Source organism: Cyprinodon variegatus, unplaced genomic scaffold (assembly GCF_000732505.1).
Source record: "Cyprinodon variegatus isolate N-32 unplaced genomic scaffold, C_variegatus-1.0 Scaffold34, whole genome shotgun sequence".
Taxonomy (NCBI): Eukaryota; Metazoa; Chordata; class Actinopteri; order Cyprinodontiformes; family Cyprinodontidae; genus Cyprinodon; species Cyprinodon variegatus.
The window spans coordinates 1,059,150-1,069,626 of NW_015150487.1; the positions used below are offsets into that span (position 1 = coordinate 1,059,150).

General features: G+C 40.1%; 1 protein-coding gene across 4 annotated transcripts in view; it reads right to left on the reverse strand.

Moving 5' to 3' along the window:
* Positions 1-9,702, reverse strand: part of gli1 (GLI family zinc finger 1) — a 60,742-nt gene extending 51,040 nt beyond the window's left edge. For all 4 annotated transcript variants that reach the window (XM_015403098.1, XM_015403107.1, XM_015403090.1 and 1 more), the window contains exon 1: positions 9,413-9,702. The gene's annotated coding sequence lies outside the window, so the exon portion shown is untranslated. The remainder of the gene's footprint in view (positions 1-9,412) is intronic.
* Positions 9,703-10,477: the final 775 nt, after the last annotated feature.

Consider the following 10,477-nt stretch of genomic DNA (forward strand, 5'->3'; position numbering starts at 1 on the left):
TATATATACGTATATATACATAAACACACACAGATACACATGTAGATAGATGTATAATTTATGAGTCAAATGCTATGCTTGACTTACTATAAGTGTCTTGCAGTCTGCCTTTACTGGCTCTTTTTTGTTATTTATTGGCTACCAGGAAATGAGGGCCCTCCCTGCGTAATTAATGGGCACAATTATGTAATCGAGGAGTGGTCTGCAGTTTGTTGCAAACAGCTCCAGATGTTCCGCTAACTTGATGTCGCAGAGAAACACAGTTCTACTTTTCACCTATGGTGGGGTCACCACCAGTACCAAGCCTGAGGTCACCCCCTCCTGCAGCCACCCAGGCCCTCTGTTCTTTCTCTTGTAAATCAAGCTTTAATGCTTTACAAGCCTTCCAATAACCATAATACCTTCGGAGTGAATTAGCTTGCAAAGCAGGAAGACACAAGGATAGAATGAAATCAATATGTGTAAAATTAGCTCGACAACAAGCAATAATCGTGTGCTGGAAGGAAGAATTTACACATGTTGACCTACATATCAAAGGATAAATAAAACTTTAGAAGAGTACCGATGTTTAATGATTTTAAAATGGGGCTTATGTCAGTCGTGCGCCTGTATCTCCAAGAGATGTGCTCTAGGGATTGATGCCTAGCTGAGATTTGGCTTGTGTGACCAGCTATACACAGGAAAAAATAAACCTTTTCCAACAAGAATAATATGAGGGTTGAATGTGAAAACTCCTTCAAAAATCTTTGTGCTAATAGCGTTTTAATAAGATCTCATAGGGACATTTCCAACCCAACTTGTGTAGCACTAACATTAAAATCACACCATACTTCATATGGTCCTCTGTTTCAGTCTTCATTTCTGAAAAACTGTACTTGATGTGATCGATGCTAATTGCAATATGAAGAATAGATTGAAAAAAGCTCCAACAAGCTCAGCGAAGCTACTTCAAATGAAGCTGTCACCATTCATGTCCAAGTTGGGAATATTTTATAGGGCAAAATCTTTTCAAGTTGGTTAATTGTATTTTTTTAAAGGACAATCATAATCAGCTAAGATCAGTCTCAGCAAATCATACGTTTACAAAAAACAGCCATTAGAAAATGTCCACAAATCTCCTCATTTGTGCATCTGTAGTGTTTCCCACAAGCTGGTCTTTCTGGTTGTTGCTTTATGTTCGTATATCCAAGGATAATGTGTCAGCATATTACCTTGGTGAACCAAGAAACCAACCAAACCACCCTCTGTGCTGGATCATAGATTCTTTAAGCTGATTCAGATGCTGCTGATGTCACCCCCTTTGCAGGGAGCTACAGGGAAAAAGATTCAGACATTGCAAAAAAAAAAAAAAAAAGTGGAAGACAATATGAAGGTGAACTGGTGGCGATCATTATCTTTGACTAATTCAACTGCGGGGCTCATGCAATCATTATTTTCTGAAGTTATCACCCACATCCCGACACCCTGGAATCCTCCTGCAGGCTACATGTGGGTCCAATGATTCTTCTGCTGCCGAAAATAAGCTGTAACTGCTTGTATGAAAGACAGAGGAGGGAGAATTTGATCTTATCTGATCCCAGTTTCTGAACTTGGATGCAGATCGTTTCTGTTCTTTCTCGAGGACAAACTAACTCCCGAAGGAAATCAGCCTTCGGACAAGAACCGAGGAGCTCAGTTAAAAAAAGAAAGTACAGATTTTCAAACCCTGTAATAATTTGTAATTGATAAAAACATTTGTGTAACACTTTTTTTCCCCTAAGTTCTAAAGTTCCCAACATAATAATTCCCTTTAAAGCTCCAGACGCCATGAAAAGTGCTGAAAAGCCACGATTGCCTAATAAGAACGAGGCAGCCACTGGAGCTCAGTCAGTTAGGGCTGGGCCAAGCAGCCACTCAGCCAGTGAGGATGGTTAAGTTGTAAATGTGTTGCAGCAGGAAAAGCTTTGGAGCAAGGCGAGCAGTCTGGAGTCTGCAACTTTCCCCTGATCCAGCTAGTGCACCGCCCTCCCTGCAGCCCACCCAAGAAGCAGCCCATGGGCATAAATTTGAGAGGCTGACTCGCTGTGGATTTAAAACAATCTGCATCTCTTTCCCTCTAACTCCTACACTATGAAATGTTTCACTCTTTTCCCCCCCTGCACTGTCTTTTGCCCTTTTTTTCCTTTCCAACAAATTCCATTTTTAATGAGAGTGGAAAGCTCTTTCTCAGTGTGAGCCAACAAAAATATTTTCCTAAAGGTTTAATTAAGTTAACAAAATATATTGCAAATGCAGAGGATATGTATTTTTGAGCATCTATCCGAGTAACAATAAAGAATCAGCTTTTTTTTTGTATCAGCTTTAAAGGAGACCACAGCAAGGCTTTGTTGTAATAAGGTTAATTACAGCTTATAAAACTTTACCTCGATTTAGTTTGTTTCTCTCTGAAATTAGATATTCTATCTGGACACAGGATGTAAGCTTTAAGGCTTCAGACCTAAATGTACACATTTAATGAAACTTTTTTAATGCTAAATCCTGTAAGCAACCAGCTTTTCTTCACAAAATGACAAAACTGTCAACGCTCTGACTCACCACTGTTCACTGCAGTGTTTTAGCATGACTGCTAAACTGCAAATGAGGAGTTTCAAGGAGTTTTTAGTTTTCATTTTGTTTTCCAGTTTCTGCCTCATCAACACATGTTACTTGTAAATCAACATGAAGCTGCAGGGATTTTTTCCCCTTCAGCTGGAACATCATGTCAGAGGTGTTGTCGTAAACGTGGAGCTGCCTGACGATGGGAGCAGTTACCTTTGACCCACAGCAGATTCCTCTCGGCGTATCAGTGACGGCTCGGGCCTGCATTTGGCTCGCAGCAGTCGTAAGTCATATACACGCGTGTCACAGAACTTCGAATGTATACCGACTTCCTGTTATGGCATTTGATCTAGATAATGATGCCTAATAATGGCATGCTGTAACAGAAACATGAATGGAAGGAGAACAGGAATGGGAAGGTTTTGTCAAACCCATGAAAAGAAACTTGGGAAATAGTAAAATTATTTTTTACTGTTGTTGGGAATTGATACCACCTCGCATACAATATGCACCAACAATAAAGCATTTTAAGCCGTCCATTGCTTTAAAAGGGGGGACAGGTTCCAGTTAAAAAGTAAACTTAGTTTTTAAAAACCTAACACAAAGAAAAGTGCAGCTTTTCTTCTTGCAGGTGGTCAGTCAGCTGCACACCAGACCTCCATAGCTGACTTTTTGCTTTGAAATAAAAGCACTTAGGTCATGTATTATATTTCTAGTAGAAGAAAATGCTAAGACATCGGTTACATCATAATAAAATAACACATCCCATATCATTTAAACAAAAAGCAAACAACCTTTTTGCACAAGTGTAAACACCCTTAAACTAACACTATGATGGGTCAATTTTCCACTATTCCTTCTGCATTCAGTCATGCTGAGTTCACATTTGCTATCAGCAAAAGAACGTGAGTAACAGCAGTGGTCGCATCATGATCTGGGTTTACTTTTCTTCAGATGAATCTAAGCTTTTTTTCCAGATTGATGAGATCATGAACAGGTCCAGATCAGTTGGTTTGGCCTTAAACTGACTAATAATCTTGCCTTTTTCTGCAACAAACAGATTTAAGAAGGTCATGGGTTTGTGGGAAATGAAAAAAATCGTCAAAGTGGTGTAAGCATAATTTCAAATATTCTGTGAGACCAGAAAAAGCAGAGGAATGTCCCTCTTTGCACAAATTATTCAAATCATTCAAAATGCCAATGTTTTCTCACTCTAAGCAGACTTGGAGCAGATAGACAAGTTGCAGCTAAACAAAACTGCAGCAGCCTCACAGTGCACAGACATGGAGGTTGCTCAGCTGGCAAAACAGCAACAAGTTTAACAACAGTGTCATTGTGCAAAGTTACGACTGATTAGTAAACGCTAATGCATCCGATAGTTATAACCATTTTCAGTGTGTGCAGTTTTAAAAAGGTTTAAATCAGCTGAAATTAAATTTCCCTTGTCAAGCTGCATCCCTTTTCATCCATCTGAAGATTTCTGGATTTATACAACAACCTGACAGAACAGATGGTATCTTTTTACATCAGGGATAAGAATTCTGACAATAACAATGTCTAAAAGTGCATAAATTTATATATTACATACAAAGAAAGGTTTTAAATTAAAATTCTTAAACATCAAACAACTTGTGCTAATTTTCAACCAATGCAGGCCTTTTCTCGGAGCACCTTAAACTCATCGCCAGGGCTCTCGACCTGACATGCAATCCTAAATTGTTAGAAACATTTCTTTGTTGTGAAAATGCAGCTGTGATCATTGATGAAAAAAACAAAGATAGGAAACAAAACGTAGAAACAACTTGCAGCAGATACACACACTGAGGGGAGTGTGTACGGAGTGATTTAAATGAGAGAGTATAATGTGGAGCAGCAAGTTTCTCAAAAACATATGGCAAGCCAACATTCTTAGGCAGCTATCTCATCTCAGATAACAGAGTTGTTGTCCAGAAGAGCCATCATAAACACACGCAACATGAATATGCCTCTGGACTTTCTCTTCAGCCTTCTGTTCCTTACTTTCTGAACGTCTGCAATACTAAATGCAGCGGTAAAATATAGCAATCTACTTCTGATGAACATTAAGGATTCATTAATAACCTTACAAATAAAGAAAATGTCGAAATATAAAGCAAGCTACAAGCTATAAATCATGTCACATTTCCTGTTCATCTTAAAACAACAAAAGGGAAACACAGACATGTCTTTTTTTTTTTTTTTATTGATAAATATTACAGTCAGACATCAGACGGTATGTTGTAACTTCACTAATTATGTCAGCACCCAAAAGCATTGTGGCTATGGCAACCTGGTGAAATAATAAACACCGCCTCTTCTTCACTTTCTGCCTGCCGACAGTACCGCATGACATGAGTCATCAGCAGCCAGGAACACACACATTGAAACACACAGACAGCCCAAAAAAAAGGAAAAAATAAAAGAAAAACAGTCCCCATACAGGCAAGTCAGAGTAAAAAAATACTCTGAATGAAACGACAGGAAGCAATACACACTTAACAAAAAAAAAATAAAAAATCATAAGGAAATATTACAAGACCCAGCTGCTTCTGCTTGATCGCAGCCACAAACTGAGCTGATTTACAGAGCAGTAATGAGCATCAGCGTGGGTTGTTTGTGCACACAAAAGCAAGCCGCCAATCTCACCTGGATGCTATTAGCTGTTGTTTGATTTTTAATATTAACCACATGAGGTGACTGTTAGGCATGCTTTTGCACAAACCAGCACATGCACATTTACAAACACAAAGGCATGGAAACCCACCGCCCCAATTCAAAGCAGAGGCTCGGACGACCGGGAAAATCGTCAGCTCCACCTATTACCGTCAGCAGCTAATCTACATCACAGGCACGCATATACAGTGCTGCAAGCAGTAAACGCAACTTTTTCATCTGCTTTACCTTGAAAAAAAATATTCCCACCCCTAAATGTGTGTCTGATTTTGTCCCAATTAAGTGGAAATCTACACATTTTCACAAACTACAGCATACCTGTGAATTGGACAGAAAAGGATACATGACTTTTAAATTGCCTTCACTGATCAATATCTGAGAACTGTGGGATGCATTTGTGTTCAACCCCTTGAAAAAATAGATTATATGACTACTTTTTTACTGCTACTACAGTTCAACTTTATTTGGATTGCATATTTGCTCCTTTTTAATTGCCAAATTGCTTTTGCTCAGTCAGACTGAAAAGAGAGTGTCTGCAAACATCAATTCAAAAAAGTACGTCTTTTCCCGATATATTTTAGGTTGGATTTAGTTTTTGGCCATGCTTTGAAACAAACATTATTGCTCTGGTTGTATGCTAAAGGTTGTTATCCTCTGTCCCAGCTGTTAATGTTTTGCAGCCCAGTAAATGTTGTGCGAGGTTCACTCTGTATTTATCTCAGGCCATCTTCGCATCAGCTCTGATCTGCTACCCATCTCTACTGAAAAAAGGAGCATTTCCAGAGCATGATGCTTAAGCTACCATGTCTTACTATGCAGATATAATGTTCACCTAAAACTCAACAGTCCATATGAATATAGGGTGCTGTTGTTCCTCACATATTAAGTCTCATCTGACTGGAGCTTTTTCTCCAAATATATGCCTAGTCCCCTTGCCGCAAACAGCAAAAAAGAATCTAATAGCTTTCTTTCAACAATGGCTCTTTTCTCATCCCTTTACAAAGAATAGTTATCAACATATGATCCCACCTGAACTTTGACTCTTTGCAGCTCCTCCAGAGTAACCATGAGCCTCTCAGCTTCCTCTCTAATTAATACTCCACCTGCCTGGCCTTTAGGGATGTACTCATTCTTCTGCTCCAGTCCAGAGAATTGTTCAAGTAAGAAAATTCCCACTATCAGCTGGCCCGGTTTGTTTTCACACAGAGCTTCTTAGATCCGGTTAAACAATTTCATACACTTACATTGGATTGTTTTTGGGGCAGTAGTGCTACAGAATAGCCCTGATTTAAAAAAAAAAATGCATGAAGAAGAAAGTCTGTCTTGTAGGGTCTATTTTCTACTTTGGTGTACAAATGTAGTTGTGCGCCTGCATCTCTTACCTCCTAAGGAGCCCCAAAAGATATTTTCAAACTACTTTATCTTTGGATTGAGGCTCTGAAATTTGTTTTTCCTATTTTCCTCATCACTGCTTTAATATCACATCCCATCCTCCTTGTTACGTTACGCTGAGACAGGAACACATTCATTCAGCAAGCAAACCACTTAAGGATCCAGATCAGTTATATCGTTTTCAGGGTACTTTGGGATCCTTTTTGGGTATTGGATTGAGATGACACTAGGCATGATCCAATTCTTAAGCTGAACTCTGAAAAACCCTAAGCTCATCTGGCCTGGTGCCAGACTAAACAGGCTAAATATGGTCATACTTCCTATTTAGGAAAAAATATGGCCGATTTAATTTTTTTTTTCTCCTACATATACTATGAATTTTACAGAACTTTAAATGGGATCTTAGAATTCTTCATTTAGAATCTTATTTTTTCATATTGACACATCTGAGTGGCCACAAGATGAAAACATGTGCTTCTAGAATTAGTTTAGGACTGCCACTAGCAGTTAACTTTAATGTTAGACTGATTCCCAAAAGTTTGGTTTGATCGGCTGATTAAAGCAAGATGATTGCATATCTCTGCTGGAGTAACTGCATCAAACCCAGCTGACCTCTGCCTCATTTTTCTATCTCTTTGAACCGATCGCCTGTGAAGATCATTCATTTAATCCCCTCTGCTGTGATTTGTCCGATACGCCCTCTAATGGGTGGGAAATCTCTGAGTGACCATGGACAATGATTTTTTGAATATTTCCCATGACTGCAACATTTCCCCTCTCTATTATGTGTACCCTTTGTCTAATGCGATTCAAGCTTGCTAAGTGTTTAATGCTTTTGCCCTCTGGTGTCAACCCTTCACTTAGTAGCACCCCTCCTCAATTCTCTGCCTCATTTCAGCGGTATTTAGCCTTTTTAATGTACAGATCTCCGTGAAAGCATTAGCTCTGCTAACTATGGTGCTGTTACTCTACCCAAATCTAAAAAAACAATGCATCAAATTAGTTTAGTCTCAGTTTAAAATGGACACAAAGTGACTAAAGTGGTGCAGCAGCTGAGAAACAGCACAAACTCAAATCAGTTGAGGCAAGAATCATCTCTTAATGTCTTTCAACTGAGCTATCTGTGTGTCTGGAAGTAAAGTGTACGATGAGGAGATAACAGAAAAAGGAGCGCGTCCTGTGTGCTTTGGACCATCCTTTGGGCCGAAGCTGATGGCCCGTGCGGTTTAAGCTCAGACGGACGGACAGCTGCTATTAAACCCTGATTGTTTCAGGTTCACAGGGTGTGAAAGGGTCTGATTGAAGGGCTGTGATCCCAGTGAGGGTGGTCCTTCTCCCCCTTACCTCCCTCTCACTCTCTCACTCTGTAGAAGGTGGGAGAAGGACTGTGTAGGGAAAGGGGGTGGGTGGATTCAGGCGTCACATGACTTGCTTCTCGCTGCGCGGACTAAAATGGAATCTTGACAAAAACACACCACTTGTTGCTGCCTGCTTCTGGGTACACCTGTGTCACATGACCAGGGCCCAAGAAGAACATTGAAGGAGTGACTTTATATACACTTTTAACTTTTAAGAATGGTTTGCTCAAAGTTTTACTGAAGTGGAAATAAATACAGTAATAAAATTGCATGACGTGTGAGATGTGATCTCCAACAGGTCAGCAGCTTCCTGTATGGTTTATTTGTTTAAGGGCATTCCCATTAAGGAGGCTTTTTGGCTCAACACACTTGATAAAGACCAGAGAGGGTGAGGAAGCTCCCCTGCAGAGCTTTTCACATGTGGCCAAAGGACAAGTGCACTCTCGTCCATCGAAATCTCCCACATCTAAACCTTAAAAGGAGTCCTAGTGATTGGCTGGGATGGGAAAATGATCCGAAACTATCGCAACATGAAAACTTCAGTACTGCAAACAAATGCTCAACCACACGCAATGCAGCTAAATCATTTCATATCTTGCAAATCCGTTCAGGAGTCTTCCTTTATTGCAGTCTACAAAGGTATGTGTGAGTGGAGAAGATTCAGACTGTGTGTGCTCAGCACTTCTCACTGTCACTTCGGAAATAAATAAGTGTTTGGCCTCCCCATTGAGGCCAGTGTTGACGCTCTTCAGTGCAGGGCCACTAAAATGAGGAGCAGTGGCCTAATCTTCCCACATTAACAGCTACAGTCCACTCTTAGACAGATAATTAGATTAGAGCCCATCTCCTACCTCAGATTAGAGATGGATCATGAAAGGTTCAATTCATTAGAAGCACCTCAAGTGCACATATAAGAAAACCTGAAATGTATTCAAATTGTATGACTTGCAAAAAGACAATATATATAGTATAGCAGCAAAAAATGTATTGCAAATTTCAAGAAACAGTTGTTCTCTAGTGGCCCTAAAACTTTCCTGGGGCCCCAAAGGAAGCAGTTTTAGTGAATCAGGGATAAAAACAGATTATACTCTCATATTTAAACAAATATTTTATCTTTTAAACTACAAGCTGCCATGCAGTTCAACTGATTAAAACCACAAACCCCACAAAAACATAAAATGCAGTCAGTCAAAATAAACTTAAATGGGATATTGGAGCTTTGGGATAGGAAGCAATCACTGCAAAAGATTTCAATAAAACTTAAAAGACACAACTTAAAGTTTTATCTGATTGCAACAGATTCAGCAAAGAGTTTTAGGCTGCGCAAAAAACAAGTAATTCATTGAATGATCGGCAGCGATTTAAAAGGAAGACAGTAAATCAGATCTTCTTACCTTAGAGGAGAAATATTAAGCATGAAACTCCCTGATTGGATTCCTTGGAATCGCTCAAAGGATCTAAGGACTGAAAGTTTCCGTCTCTCTCTCTCTCTCTCTCTCTCTTCTTTCTTTCTCTTAACTTTTCAAGCAGGGAGTCGGATGGAGATGAGGGAATTCTTCAGAGAAACCGACACATTGTTCCACCTTCAGCAGGGATCTCTCACACATTTTAATTCTTAAGTGTCTTTAGGCAGGCGGTGGTCAAACTGCAGCCCATGTTCGCCTCTGGAGTCCCGCAAAGCGCCTTGGATTTGGCTGCACAGTCAATGCGGGAACGCGCACCCCCTTCTCCCCCCTCCTTCCCTATCCTCCCTCCCTTTCTCCACAGCCTGCGGACCACCCCGAAACAGGAAGTTCACTTTTTGTTTTTCTTAAAAAAAAAAAAGAAAAAGAAAAAAAGAACCAAACCGCCTCGGTTTTATCCTCAAACTTAACATGCAGCCCAGAAACAACCAAACTGAAGCCCGGTTAGTTTTCCTCTCTGTTCTCTCAGTAAATAAACGCAAATTCCTTTAAAGTCATATAATCAGCTATATAAAGGCATTACAGCCTCCAAGTGTTTATCAAATGCTTGCAAGGACACGGCTGCTCTATATAAAGTAGGTTCTTATCTAGTAATTGTGAAAACCCTGTCTATAAATGTTTGTGTTTACTTTAACAGTGGAAGTTCATAGCAGCCCATCGGGCAGCGTGTGTGGCTGCTGGCTGCGGGGATGATGATGATGATGCTGCTGCCGCACATTGCTGCGCCTCAACCAGGCAGACCCTCCGCAAAACCTGGACTGGAATCCAGTCCGCAGCCCCGGAGCTGGAGCCGGACAGGCGCAACCACAAAACTCTGATAAGATAGTTGTTTTCATCAAAATAAAGCGCAGTTCCAGGGGCGGAGATAGATGGAGGGGCCAGGAAACTTTGAAGTAAAATTATTATTCAATTAGGTTTAATTAAAATTATATGTCTTATTAGGTCAATATGCATTCATATCATTTGCCACCCCTACCATTTCTCCCCCCAAATAAT